Genomic DNA, 15,994 nt, shown 5'->3' with positions numbered 1-15,994 from the left:
ATACCCTATATAGTATAAAACACGACATACTATCAAAGACAAACTATAAAGCAAAAATCAACTGTAAAAAATTCGACCTGCCAAAAAGAAAGTAATTTTTCAACTACAAAAGCAATATTTTTCCGAGTCTGTACGATCATTTAACCTATTCATTATACATGCATACGCGCGCGCGCGCACTCACATACATACACTCACATACACATACGCGCACACACATAGACATTCAGTATAGATATGAAAACATGAATACATACATGCATACACACACATATTAAATTGATAAGGGTCACTAGCATTCTCACCTGTTGGTACATATATCCTTATACATAAATGTGTGTGTGTGTGTGTGTTTGTATTTGTGTATCTGTGTAATTTTTTCTCATAAGGAATGAGTTAGTTTCATACAAATATACCAAACGCCATTGTTGAAATGTATACAACAAAAACCACGTCACGTATTGAACTTGAGGCAACTCTTGCATATTTTTATTGTTCCACTTACAGACTGTGTTTGGTTTGTGCGAGTCAGTCGGTTGATTTCTTTTTCTGTAAAATCCAGCTTTTCCAGATTGTCACGTAGGCATTCACTATCGGATCCAAGTGCACCATTTATTATTGGTATAAATATGAATTTATAATCTAGCAATAATAGATGGAGTTTTTGAAGCAGATGTCCTTAGTTATCCAGTTCCTCTTCGATTTTCGAAGCAATATTGACACCAGTAAGGAACTTTAGCAATACATACGTTTTCTTGTCTGTCCCAAACATATCTATCCGCTCTGTTATATTTGCACCTAGTTCCACCAATATTCCTTGTGTTGATGCTTATGGATATATTCAATAACAAGTGGATTCTCTATATTTATGCCAGAACATTCTGTTTTTCGGATGGCACTGTATATTGTTTTAGCAACAAAGTCATGGCGTAGGCGTGATGGCGTAGTACTTTGATAACATTTTTGGGCAGCTTGTTGATTATTTGTGATGTCTTCCACAGAAATGTGACATAATCGATATTTTCTGTTGCATCCATCTTAGAGCTCTAAGGGATTTACTGTCCGCTTTGTTTATCAGATATTTTGTAGCAATCTCATGCTCTTGGATTGCAAACACAGAGCCTGCAGTGTGATGTGATGTGATGTAGCGGTTGCAAGTCCAAGAAAGCCTGCATTTCGTATATATGTTAGTGTCATAATCAAGACTTCGAGAAATGTACCCATGCATAGTCTTTTAAAAAATTGTTTTAATTGGTATGCTACGCGTTTCACATCCAGTTCATCTTTGAGATTTGTTAGTCCGGATGTTTTACAGGATGTATGTGAGGTCATCAAGAAGAAAGTATTTCCTAGGGAGCTCACTGCCGATACGTTGGCTGTTGTCCTCTTCGTTTTGCAACACAAAGTTTATGAATTTATTTTGTTGTTGTTGTTTAGCTGGTGCTGACAATGAAATACAAACGACATTCGAAGGTTGTCCGTACTAATTTCAGCTAGAGCTTGTTGATATTGCTCTTTGTATGGCAGTTTCCAGTTGATGTCAGAATTTTTCAGGTTTTAATGTCTATGGACTGAATTACCTCTACAGACCAGTCTAGTATCTCAAACGTTGGTATCAGCATTGGTAGTGAATGTACTGTAGAATTATTGTTTTGATGTAAGAGGAGAGCTTCGACTGCCATATTTTTCTAAGTGTGGTACAATATTCTCGAGCACTCTATCTTTGCACATAGCACCTTCGTATGATATATTTTAATCAACGCCTAGATAATTGTAGCATTCTTTGTGTGGAACAGGAGAGATAAAGAAACCATTGATGCAGAGGTTTTGGATTTGAGGAGCAGATTTTACTCATTGAATAATCAAATACGGAACTTCTTTGGCTAACTTCCTTTCCTATATCAGCTGAAAATGTTCTTATAGTGCCAGTTGATATTTTGGTACTGTAAACATTTTCAACATAGACTTTTGGGTTATCCAAATGGAACTTATTGGACACATTGGTAACTCTAAGGGTTGTACATCCTCCTAATATGTAGCCATTGGATCTTTGTTTAAAGAAAGGATAACAGAATTAATGTCAAAATTAACAATATTACAAAAAGACCATCTCCCTGATCTATTCCTTTTGAAATATTTACAATATCAGAAATCCTCTACATACACAGAAATCGTACGTGAGTTTAAAGTATAAAGATTTATTGAATCTAAACGAAGTCATGGTAGGAGTTAACTGCTATGAAGAAAGAAGAAAGGGTGTGAGAAGTTGTGTGTCCCTTTGAATAGCCTAAAATGGTTTACAGAAAATTAGCCAATGATTGATAGAAATTTCTGTTTGGCTAAAATATCACAAATGAGAACAGTGAAGCTAAAAAGACGCCTACACGTGGTCATTCTATGTGTATACTCATTGTGTATACTCATTCTATGTGTATACTCATTGTGTATACTCATTCTATGTGTATACTCATTGAGTCTGTGTGTGTGTGTGTGTGTGTGAGTGAGAGAGAGAGAGAGAGAGAGAAGAGATTTTCTTAAAAGTTTTTAAATAGTTAGATGTCTTTATTTTATTTTTTACAAAAACACATCGACGCGGAATCTTATGGAAAGAAGTTTTTATATTGCGTGTAAACGCTTTCGTTGCTCAACTTTTCAGAAACACATGTGGAATAGAAAACATTTCTTTTGCTTACACATAATCTTGAGACGTCGTCTTAGCATGGTACATTCATGCTTATATAATCAAAACAAACATTTACAGTAACATAATACGGGATCAAAGAAGAGTGACTTCCCTTGATTACATATCATTCTTTCAAAATGGAATTCTGTTGTTTTAACGATTCATTTTCTACATCACTTGTCATTTCTTTCCAAAGCTAAAGAAGAACCAGGAGCAATTATACACAAGGTAACATTAGCAAATGCATAAATTACAACACATGTGCATTTAGTTTTTGAAATTACACTTTTTTTAAATACTGAAACATACACACAAAGAAAATAAAGCATTTCAAGAGTAACGAAGATACGGTTGTTTTATAATAATAATAATAATAAATTAATCATTTGACACTTAAAAAAAAATTTTTTTATCACAACCCTCAATTCATTAAGATGGATTAATATTATTACATGAAGAAACGATTATGTTGAAACTTCTATCGCTATGAGTATGTTTCTGGCAGACATGTACAAAAATATAGCTTCACCAGACGGAAGAAGGTGTTTGAACAATTAGTGTTCACATAGGTTTTTTTTTTTAATGCTGTGTAGACATGTATAGTCAATAAAACTGGACAAAGTCAAAATGTCGTGAAATTAAAATACATATGGGTGACGTTTTCAGTAATAAATGTGTTACGGAGAATAGTAGTTATAGGAATTACCGTAGCTTTCAAATACAAGAGTTTATTGCCAAGCAAGAAAGAGAGATAGGGGTGGAAGGGAGCAAACACGGCAGAAAGAGTAACGTAAGAAAGTAACGAAAAAAGTGAAGATAAATATATATGGATATTCGGATAGATCGATAGTCTTACAAACGCGCTTACACACACGCACACAAACGTTTGTATGTATGAATGTATACATGCACACGTGTATATGTATAAGTGCGCGCGCGCGTGTATGTATGTGTATATATATATATATATATATATATATATATATATATATATAATGTGTAAAAGGCATTGGAGGACACCTAATCATAAGTCTCTTCAAAATCAAAATATTTATATTTCTTTCAGATCTTCTTGTGGCAGATAAAATGCTAAGAAATGGAAAGTCATTGTTGCTATATAAGCAGAACACAATGATTTACTAATTGCCAACTTTGTAAATATTGTAAAATCTCTTGTATACAACATTCAGATGGAACTGAAAACCTTTGGCGGGAATGTTTCAAATGTATAAAAGAGAGAGAGAGAGGAGGGGAGAACATTTCAAACACTCGGACATTGTAAAGACGCTGCAATTCATCCAATATGTTCAAAACATCAATGGTGATCCCGAAATATCAATAGGATCCATCAACAAAGAACTTCCGGCGTAGGAGTGGATTATTAGGTCTGTTGTACACAAAAACATTTGATACAAGTCGTCCGTACTGAAGAGAGGTCAATGCATGTCTGCAAGGACAGAGGAAAACCATTTCATCTGTGCCAAGCGAACTAGTGTAGCTAATAGGGGGCGGTAGGGGTGGTCCACCCTGGGTGGCACTTTTAGCTTTTAGGTCTGCTGTAGGCAATATATGTTTTTTGTAGTGACCGAGGGCAGCAAACGGAAGGACTGCCCCAGTCGACACACACTCTAACTACGCTAGTGGTCAAGCGGTTACTTAATGAGGTTAGAACCTTTCAAGAATATGGCATACATTGGTTCTCTTCTAATGAGAAAACGTTCAAGCAAACCCAAAAGTCTAACAGGAGAAATGTCAAATGGTTACTGTCAGAGCTTTTTGATGCACACTAAGTTTTCAACAACTGAGATGGTTTTAGGAGTGGTAACAAAGGTCATGCCATGTCACCCAGGGCATCTTAGATTTAATGCTGTTAGACATGTTGAGGAGTTGGAGGCAGCTGTTAAGCTCTGGATGAAGTATGTAGAAGGCCACACGTGTTTTAACAATATTTAGCACCTTCTCATAAAGCTCACATTACCCAAGATTTTAGACAATCATTACGATCTTGGGACGACAGACTTGTGGTCTTCAAACTCGCTAGATTAAATCCCCAAGAACAACTATATTTAGATCGTTATTGAAAGAGAAAGAAAACAATATCCTCACTATACCGTACTTTCCCTATAGGCTGTCATTGTCTGGGTGATGTCTGAAAACAATAAGAAACGTTTAGTGGATGAATGTCAACAATTCCGGTCCTGTGTGGAAGCAATCGTCAAAGCTGAAGGAAGATTCGTGAGTTAATCATATAAGAAAGCTTATCAAGAACATGAGCGCACATTTTTTTTTATTAAAATACCCTTTTTTTGTTAGACTAGAGTTGGTTTATCAAATTACGAAATAATTACTGAAATGTACTGGTTTATGTGTGTGGATCTGTGCGTGTATATATGTATGTATGTAGTGTGTGTGTACACAATAGTTTTGTTACACACAACCGTATCAGTTCTTTGTATTATAATGTCTTGAGTCAAACTGATGCTGGCTACAAATGATAACGCCAGCATTACATATATATGAGTGTGTGTACATACACATGTACATATACATACACTTATATATACGTATGTATGCTTATACATATTTGTATATTTTTGTACTCACACACACACGGACGCATACACCCCCCCCCCATATATGTATATATCCAGAGAGCGACAGAGAGAGAGAGAGAGAGAGAGTTACTCCCACGACTAAATTACCAAATCACCCATTAAGAAGCTATCAACTGGTAATTGTTTTTTTTTGTTTTGATTTGTTTCTTTTGTTCGATTTTTCGTTTTGAATTATAATCATCATCATCATCATCATCATCATTATTATTATTATTATTATTATTATTATTATTATTATTATTATTTGCTGTTGGTTTTTTATCTACCAACCCCTTACTTTTTTCCATAACATTACTAAACTTTCTGTTACTTTACACTCTCTTTTCATTCGCTCTCTCTCTTTCTCTCCTTCCCCCCTCTCTCTCTCTCTCTCATTCTCTCTTTTTTTCCCTCTATGCTACACTACTATCTTTTTTCATGAGGACGATCATTATCATCACTGGGATCAACATCATCACCGCCATCACAATCATCATCATCATCTTCTCCACAATCATTCCTACCATTACCATCACTACCGTAAACACCTACGCTCGACCTCCCACAATGTGTCACCCTTTTCTCCTACTCCTTCCAAGAATACTCATAATCAGTGACCACACCGGTTCTGTTCAAGTGCTTCTACCACCACCACCACCACCACCACCATCAGTTTCGCCAGCAACAAACACTTCTTCCATCCACCCACCTATATCCATCACCTCAATATCAGTTTTTCTACACAGATGTCAGATGTTGTCCACACTGGCAGCAGAATGCAAACATATTATACTCCAACACATATGCACACACACACACACACACACCACCCACGCATATCCATATTCATACGCATGCTCTCTCACTCTCTTTCTTTCTCTTCTTCTCCTTTTCTTTCTCTCTCTCTCACTCTCCTTGTCTAGATCTACTAGTCTTTTCTATATTTTATAATCTTATTTGTTTTCTTGCTTTCATTGTTTTACTTCTTTTTGTTTTCGATCATCGTCTGTATGTGTGTGTGCTTGTGTGTATAAGTGTGTGTGTGTGTGTACATATGTATGTGCCTATCTTTCTGTGTGTGTGTGTGTGTGTGTGTGTAAGTATGTATTTTTATACATATATATTTTTTACAATCGTATTGCTTTGTCAAGCCAGTGTTGCCATTAGTTTCAAAATGACCGGAATGGTGGAATATTTCAAAAATTTCTAATGCTGATTCTAAGCATTTACACATAGGAAAGCTATATATCTTAACAATGCAGACACAGATGCTAAGGATATAATGTTTGGATGTAATTGTAGAGTAACTGAAAATTATCCACCAAAGAGTAACTGTAAGCATAACAACACAGTATATATCTGTCTTACATGAACTCAGAATATATGTAATTGTATATTATTTTCACTGAGGTTTTAAAGGAACTCATCCTATCTCACTGAAGAGAAAGAAGAGAAACAGAAGCTAGATATAATGAAAGAAATGCTTCCCTAATTGATAAACAAACAGAATGAAGTTGTTATTCACTGCAGACCGTAAGCCTTTCAATCATAAAAAAGAAAAAAAACTGATTGATACAGAACAAGCAAAGGATTAAACTACAATGGAAAATCCCCAAATATAAATAATAGTAATAATGTCTGAAATAAAAATCAGAAAATACGATTAAATCTGTTGACATTGGATAAATTGCATATCATCTGTTCTACTTTATTCTCATTTATTTATTTAATCATTATTTTCCTTTAACATTGATTCTGCACTTGATTTTTTGAAAATTTATTTTGATTTTTCTTCAATTTAGTTTTCTCCTCTTAATAGTCTTTGAATATTTTCTTTCTTTCCAAGCATTTTACTTATTATCTAATAGCAATTGATGCTCAATTTTAATTTTAGTTTAATTAGTGTATTTTAGTTTTAGTATATATATATAATCTCTCTCAAGATTGATGTCTTGCAAAAAGCAGCCTAATTGGGCACAGCGCACATCTTAAGGAAAGTATTATCTGTCTGAGTCCTTGTTGTGACTTGACAGATGACTAAAGACTCCGGTGCATTTTTACCTACACTGTGTTACGAAGGAATAATAATAATAATAATAATAATAATTCTTTCTTTATTGGCCACTAGGAGATGGCTCGTGAGACTCGATGGGAGTCAGACTCCAGTTTGAAGAGGCATGCATTTGCCATTGAGTCTCACGAGCCATCCATAAGGCCTTGTGCTTTATCGATGCGAAACCAATGGTCACTATAAATGTGTGTAAATATGTATGTGTGCGTGTGCGTGCGCGTGTATACGTGTATGTATGTATGTATGCATACACATAATCATTGTTTTAAAGTTCAGTTTCCATCGATCAAAATCTACTTACAAAGATTTGGTAGGCTGAAGAGGCTTGACCAATGTAGCGGACCGAACTGGAATTGAAACCATGTGGTTAGGAAGCAAAGTTCTTAACTTCTTAAAATTACAGCCTTATCTTCTTCTTCTTCTTCTTCTTCTTCTTCTTCTTCTTCTTCTTCTTCTCTCTCTCTCTGTATACATGCATACACACATATGTATGTGTTGTTGTGCTGTAGAAAACTTTTTAGTGAAAAAGTTTTAGATGTGAATAAATCTCCACTCTTCACTTGATATTCAATTGCATATATGTATCTCCGTATCACATACATACATACATACATGCCCATATATTTATGAATTAACATAGAATATGTAGATGGCAATATGTATGCGTATGTTTATGTGAATATGTGCTTATATGCATATATCATACACATCATGCGGTTCTAGACATCTTATAATTCATCATATTTTCCATGCATATATATTTTATATACATAAAATGTATGTGTTTGAGTGTGTATATATATATATATATATATATATATATATATTTATATATATATATGCATACACGAACAGACACACACACACACACATATACATATTTGTATATGTGTGTGTGTGTGTGTGTGTGTGTGTATATATATATGTTTATATATTTGTGTGTAAATATATATGTGTATATATATGTATGTATATATATATATATATATAAATATATATATATATACATATACATACATATATATATATATATATATATATATATATATATATATATATATATATATATATATATACACACACACACACGCGCGCGCGAGCACACACACGTATAGTGCTTTGTTTTTATTTAATTCGCTTTTCATTTTATTATTTATTCATGGATGACTTCTCCTGGGAGTTGGCTGATGCAGTTGTTGTTGTTGTTGCTGTTGTTTTTATTGTTATTTTTACTCCTGCTGGCGTTGGCTGGTTGGTTGATTTGCACTTTTAATGCAGTATTCGATAGATCCATTCCTTATTTGATACATACATATATATATATATATATATATATATATATATATATATATGTGTGTGTGTGTGTGTGTTTATACATTATTCTTTACCCTTATCTGTTTAATTCTTCTTTTGTTACTACTACTACTACTACTAGTGGAAGTGCAAGATGATGCACCTCACCATTCTAATAATTTTTATTGTTATATCATCATGACCATCTGTCTCCGCCTCCATTTCCGGTGCTCAATCCCGCCGCCCACACTCATGCGACTACACCCCCCATTTCACACACAGACCTGCCACCTCTTAGTATTGGTGCCTACACACACGGCTACATTCATTAGTGTGTGTGTGTGTGTGTGTATGTGTGTGCATGTGTATGTATGTATTTATGTATGTTTATGTATGTGGGTGTGTGTGTGTGTATATATATATATATATATATATATGCACATAATTTATTATACGTATGTGCTCGTATATATGTATTTCAATAGAAGTCCAGTATAAGTCAGCTAATTAATTGTCTATGTTTGTCACCAATGCACCTATTGCACCGCTTGCTGCACAACTGCACTCACATCAACTCATCTGTCATTATTTCACCTCCTGATCATTTGTTCATATCTTCTTCTCCACCTCCACTTCCCCTTCTCAGCTCCTCCTCCTCTTCGTCTCCTTTTTCTTCTTGTGTCATTCTTTGTTGTTTTTATTGTTTATTTGAAGTAGATTTCTTTTCAATTTTTAGTTCATTTTTTAATTTTTATTTTCATGGACCTAATTTTCATGTTGTTGTTGTTGTTGTGATTAGTTTTCTTCGTTTATGTTTGTTGCTTTGGTAACGTGATGGTTATGGTGGCGGCAGTGGTTGTTGTTTATTTTTCATGACAGCAATAATTATGATACAGAAGAAGGTGATAATCATGGCAATAAAATGTTTTGCTGTATGTTGTTTTTCGAATTTGTCCTTGTTCTTCATGGTCATCTTCTTCTTCTTCTTCTTATTATTATTATTAAGAAGGCGGCAGAATCGTTAGCCCGCTGCACGAAATGCTTAAGCGGTACTTCGCCCATCGCTACATTCTGAGTTCAACTTCTGCCGAGGTCGACCTTGCCTTTCATCCTTTCGGGGTGTATAAATTATGTACCAGTTGAACACTGGGGTCGATGTAAGCGACTATCCCCATCCCCTAAATTTCAGGCCTTGTGCCTATAACAGAAAGGATTATTATTATTATTATTATTATTATCATTAAGAAGGCGTCAAGCTGGCAGAATCATTAGCACGCCGGGCGATATGCTTAGCGGGCATTTCGTCTTCCCCTACGTTGTGAGCTCAAATTCTGCTGAGGTTGACTTTGCCTTCTCATCCTTTTGGGGTCGATAAATTAAGTACCAATTAAACACTGGAATCGATATAATCGACTAGTCTCCTCCCCTCAGATTTCAGGCTAGTCCTGCTTCCCTCAGATTTCAAGCCAGTCCTGCTTCCCTCAGATTTCAAGCCTTGTGCCTTTAGTAGAAAGGATTATAATTATCATTAAGAAGGCAGCAGAATCGTTAGCACACTGGATAAAATGTATAGTGGCATTTCGTTTGGCTTCACGTTTTTAGTTCAAATTCCGCCGAGGTCAACTTCGTTTTTCATCCTGTTTTCCCATTCAAAATAACCTTGTGCCAAAATTAGAAATAACTTTTGTTATTAAGTCGATGTGCTGGTAAATTCGTTAGATGGTGGGGAAATGCCTCGGAGCATATGTACCAGTTGTTCACGTTCAATGTTCCAATCCCAGAGATCAGTCTTTGCCTTTCCCTTGGATAAAATCAGTGGTTTGGAGAGGGGAGGCTGGTATGCATGGGTGACTGCTGGTCTTCCATAAACTTTGCTCGGACTTGTGCCTTGGAGGGTAACTTTCTAGGTGCAATCCCATGGTCGTTACTTTTACCTAACAAAAGTACAATGACTGAATTTCTTTCTTTTTTTTTTTTTTTTTTTTTTTCGTTTTTGAGTGAGGAGATGATTACATCAACTCCAGAACATCACTGGTATTTCCTTTTTATCGACTCCGAAAAGATGAAAGGTAAATTTGATCTCAGCTGTATTTGTACTTTTGTATTCTGAATGTAAAGTATCAAAACTAATACTGCAAAGCATAATGATTTGACCAATCAATCCTTTAATAATTTCTTACATAAACACAGAGACAGAAATTAATGAGGAGGGTCAGTCGATTCAATCGACCCTTGTATTTGACTGGTACTTTATTTTATCATTCCCAAGGATATGAAATGCAACCTTGATTTTAGCAGAATTTAAAACCAGAACATAAAAGAGCTGGAACAAATGCGCCACTGTTAACATTTTGTTTCTAATGGTTTATAAATATATACTCTACTAAGAGCATTGAATAATCCTTCTGTTTCATGTTAAATTGTATTTTCATATATTTGACAGAAATACTTAAGAAACAAACGATATGCATATATATGTGTTCATATACATATACCTTATATATATTGTTGTAATGAAAATGGTAATCTCCTTCACACGTGACAAAGTCAGACAGTCAGTTGTTGTAGGAGGTCAGTAGTGGTAAAGTCGCTGTACGAGTTCTCAGTTGGAGTCAGTGTCAGTTACGTAATATATACGAGTTCGAGTTACCGTCAAGGTAGACGCTTCAAAGTCATTGTTATGCGGAGCTATCAACGAGTCTAAGATCTGACGTGGGATATCGCCACAACATAATAGTGGCGACAAGAATGTTACAGTGACGGCAATAACATACGAGTGGACGACGATCCACATTATAAGAGTGGCAACGAGGATATATATACAATTAACGCTGACAACATTGAAAAAAATTTTTTTTTTTTCACGAGCAAATAAACAATTCACGCGGAAAACCTTGAAAAATTTTTCACGTGGAGAAATTAAACACTCGACAGAAAAGTGACAAACATTTTTGTTGTACTTATTTAAAGAAAAATCTGTAAAATTATGGAAAACTTGTTAGTGGGTTTAGCTGAGTTGCACAAACGGCAACAATAATAACTCAAAGAATAACAAGAAAACAACAAATGTTACAGCAACAAAAGCTAAAACTGATGAAGTTGGTAACAAAACCAGAAAATACGTTTTCACCAGACCATATAGCAAATTCATATTACCGAAAATTTGAAAAAAATTTCGAAAAACAATGTCAAGATTGGATGAACGAATTGAAAACGCGACTATTTCTGAAGAAACTGGTGACGATAGAGCATGAGAAATATTGTAACTTTATATTGCCTGGAAAATGTTTCTGACATAAATTTCATGGACGCAGTTGACATTTTATGTAAGATGTTCAGTGAAAAAACAACGTTATTCAACACATGTTGGAAGTGTTTGAACAAGGAGAAAAGTGATGACGAAGACTTTACCACATAAGTGGGTAGAGTGAATAGAGAGTGCGAGAGATTTAAACAGGATAAACTAACTGCAGACTCGTTCATGTGCCTGATTTTTGTTCAGGGACTTACTGCTAAAAAGGACGCAGAAGTCAGAAGGAAAATTCTCGCAGAGAAGGAAACGAAACAGGATATAACCCTCCAGAAACTGTAAGAAGAGTGTGATGTGATATTAAAAGTAAGGCACTACACAAAAGAAATCCAACGCGGAGATTGTTTACAGATAAAACCAGTGTAACTTCGAAGTAGATCCCAGTCGTAATCCAACTCCCATGAACTGTAACCCTCTTTAAACGTATGTATTATTTCTTCCTGTTTTTTAGCTGGTAGCACACACCTGTGCCACTCCTTAATATTATCGTACCCACTAGTTCCAATTTCTTTTTTTGCCTCATCCCATGATAACACCGCATTTAACAATTCATTATTATATACTATGTAGGCTTTACACTTTTTCCTTTTTTTTTTTTTGATTTGGGAGAGGGATTTTGAACTTCTTTGTGTGTGGTTGACTTCTTTTGTCTTTTGTGCCGGATAGGAATGGGTAGGCTTGGTGTCTGCAGGGGAAGGGTGGGTCTGAGAGGGTGTAGTGGGATGGGTGTGGGTTGGGGTTTACAGTTCAAATCATTTGCCTTCTTCCACTTTCTTCCTGTGGCCTTTTCCTATTTATTCTCTGTTTCTGCTACTCTCTCTTCCTTTCTGGAACTCACCGGTTTCTTTTCTTTTCCCTCCTCCATATTGTTTGTTTCTCTTCTGCTTTTTTGGTCTTTGTAGTACAGTCTGCTCTAATGTGGTAGGCCACATTTAAAGCAGCGTGGGACTCTGCCTTCCGTCCCCGACTGTCATTAATGTTTCATCTATTATTATTGACTCGGTGATTCTTTCCGGAGTTTCATTCGATCCTTTCACTATCAGGTTCAGATGTCCCTTCCAATTTACGCTATCCTTTTGAGTGGCCTGGAGAACCACTATGCTTTCTTCATTTTCAAGGAGAACAGCGTCTGCCACCCAGGCCACATCAATTTCTGGTGGGATCCCTTCTACACTGATTCTTGTAGCTCTCATTCCTCGGTAAGTGGGCAAAAGCACCACTTCTTCACTCCTGATAGTTGACGCCGCCTGTTTTTTCGCTAATATTGCATTTCGGAACCTCACCCCTACTACACCAAATATCGACCTCTTGCCAAGTATACGATATCTTTCCATATCGGCTTCAGCGCCTTTTCTACCTGTTCCGTAGTCACAATATCGATCTTACCTTTGCATGTCGAAAAGGATCGATACATAATTGTTCTCTCCATTATGCTGTTTCGTATGCCTTGCGGAGGGGACAGTTTTACTTCGAAACTAATTTTATTTTTATGCCTTCCGAATTCCTCAATATTTATTTCTGTCTCCTGACATTTTGCCACGTCGGCAAAATTCCTTTTATCCATTTTCAGTTTATTGTCCATCTTCCGGACCACTTCCAAAATCTCCTCCTCGGACAACGATATATCTGAAAAGCTATAGTCTTCTGCAGACATGCCGGGATTTTCTTTAATTCTGTTTTCTTCTACCTTCCTCTGTGATGGCGAGGCAGTGTTGTCGTCAGCAGTTTTTAATATATTATGTTATTGTTTCTTCTCACACTACTCGAGTTTCATATTAGTCGGCATGACTGAAAAAATAAATAAACAAATAATTTCATTGTTTTGCGGCCGTTTACAGTAATTCCGCTGTAAATTGCTAGATATTTTTGTAATCCTACAGTAAATATTTTGTCAAACTGTTCTAGTTTCAAAAAATCCCCATATCATCATTCGTGGTAAATATAATCTTTCAGCGTTGGTTTACGGGTGGCCTATTCCAAATACGTCCATGTTTTCTTATCTAGCGTTGGTAATATATTTAATTTACTGTTCATAATACTATAACAATTTTTCTCCCGTATTAAAGGTGTTAACGTCAGACAGCCCAACAAGAGAGAAAAGGAATCTTTTTGGAATATTCTACATCTAGTGGAGATTAGTTTCCTTTTAACGCTTCATTCTTGTATAGTGAAATTATTTACCATTTATTTACAGCATATCTGAAGTACTTTGCTATCGTTGGTACTACTTATTCATGGCTAATGCTTCCAGAATCCATGGTTAAGAGATACTATTAAAATCTTTTGGTAATTGATAGATCCATGCTCAAACAAATCTTTCTTTTTCAGCCTTCAGCTACGACTATTAAATCAAAAACCGATCTTTACATTCAAATGAACTTAGCGATTCGCTTCCATTACTTCTAGAAGTGTGCTTACTTTTTAATTTTTCAGCACAGCATTTGTCCTTTGCAATGATAATACTGCTAAAGTTTTATATAATTTAGGCAAGCAAATTCAAAATTTATCATTTCTTTTTTCGTTTAATACTTCATCAGTTTTGAGGATTAAAGCAACTTTTTTTTACTCATTGAATCAGTCAGTTGTTGTTTCTGGATTTTTTTCAATAAATCATTCTTATTATTTAAAAAAAAAAAAAATTAAGAACTTCATGGACGTAATATAAATAATTTATCCAGATCTTTGATATGTTGTCATTTCCTGACGTTTTGGAATTGTTTTTATTCTGTAGAATCTGGTCCTATTTCTTGGATTATTTCTTCTCGATATTTCTTATCATCAGTTTTGTAGCTGTGTTTCTTACTTCAAAAATTCCAGCCCATTTGCAATCCATGTATTCACGATACGCCCTCTCACTAATCTTTTACTTCTCTTAGCATAGATGCGTCACTATTTTCTGTTTTCATAGTTCTTGGCAAGATCGTTTTGGATTGGAAACTAATAATTTATTTTCCGTTAAAAGAACTGTCACCTTTTTTTTTTAACAATAATTTAGCAAAGTTCTTTTGATTCAATCACATTTTGATTCTGGGTACAGTTTCTTTTAGTTATGTGGTATTTCTGCAGAATTTTCTCTTTAGGAACAGTTCATAGTAGTTTATTTTATCCATGAATTAAACACAGTCAACTTTAGAATTAATTCGTACCTGAATCTGTTAAATCCAATATCCAAAAATAAAAATGGTAAAAGAGGAATAAAGAAAGAAAAGGAAAGGAAAAAGAAAAAAAAATCGAGAGAAGAAAGGAAAAAAGCACATCAATTCAACACCAAGTGCCTCAATTGGTTGCACACCACAAGATTCAATGGAACCTACTGAAGTAAGCTAACAGGCACGCGGCACTGCCACGGGCGATGGCGAGGCTAAGGTGTTGGAACAGCCAAGCACCCTCACGGGCATCACTTCTGTAAGGCGAGCCGCCAATGATGACAAGAACTTAGCCGTTTGCTGCCCAGCCCCTCCAAATGTCTCAAACGCCATGGGCTGGAAGAGATAATTCAATGACAAGTTCTGATACTTAAGGATTTTGTTGCGTTCAGCTACAGAAGCAGTAACCCACACATTTACCTCAGCATCCAGGATGCAGGATAGAGTAAAGGTGTCGCAGACTGTGGAATCCCAGATGAGGCACCAACCACTTAGCCAGGGACAAAGGATCAGACCATCTTGTCTCTTCCCATCACTTCTGGATAATCCCGCCAGCTCCAGAACTGAGAGGATATTAACTTGAGCAAAAGCCCGCTTAATGATTAAGTTTAACTCAGTGTTACGAGCGAAACGACCAGCATTTTGGCAGCAAGACAGAGCATGATGACCTATGGAGTCGAGGGACCTACCACAGCGACATCTCAGTCCCCCACAAACGTCGGCTCCCACCCTGAGTGCAATAGAGATGCGGAGTTGGCCACAAGAAGAGCATCAGTCTAGTCCCACGAGACTTTTGCACTCGCAGAAAGTAGACGACAGCTTGAAAATTGATCAGTTTTATTTTTGTCACCATCATTGTTGTTGGCACGACGTCAAGGGTTCCAGTTGATCCGATCA

The 15,994-nt window shown here is 35.8% G+C and overlaps 1 protein-coding gene across 2 annotated transcripts in view; it reads left to right on the top strand.

The window, feature by feature from the left end:
- The first annotated feature begins 2,804 nt into the window (after positions 1–2,804).
- The window catches only part of LOC106879963 (uncharacterized), a 170,051-nt gene continuing 156,861 nt past the window's right edge, over positions 2,805–15,994 (top strand). Inside the window, exon 1 of one of the 2 annotated variants that reach the window (XM_052971132.2) lies at positions 2,805–2,911. The gene's annotated coding sequence lies outside the window, so the exon portion shown is untranslated. Of the gene's footprint in view, positions 2,912–10,730; positions 12,375–15,994 lie in introns of those variants that run through there. The other variant, XM_052971131.2, reaches the window with a different exon arrangement.

This window comes from Octopus bimaculoides, chromosome 10 (assembly GCF_046866305.1).
Source record: "Octopus bimaculoides isolate indiv1 chromosome 10, ASM4686630v1, whole genome shotgun sequence".
NCBI lineage: Eukaryota > Metazoa > Mollusca > Cephalopoda > Octopoda > Octopodidae > Octopus > Octopus bimaculoides.
Note: the sequence above shows the minus strand (reverse complement) of the source record. Positions and strands in the feature narration are given on the sequence as shown.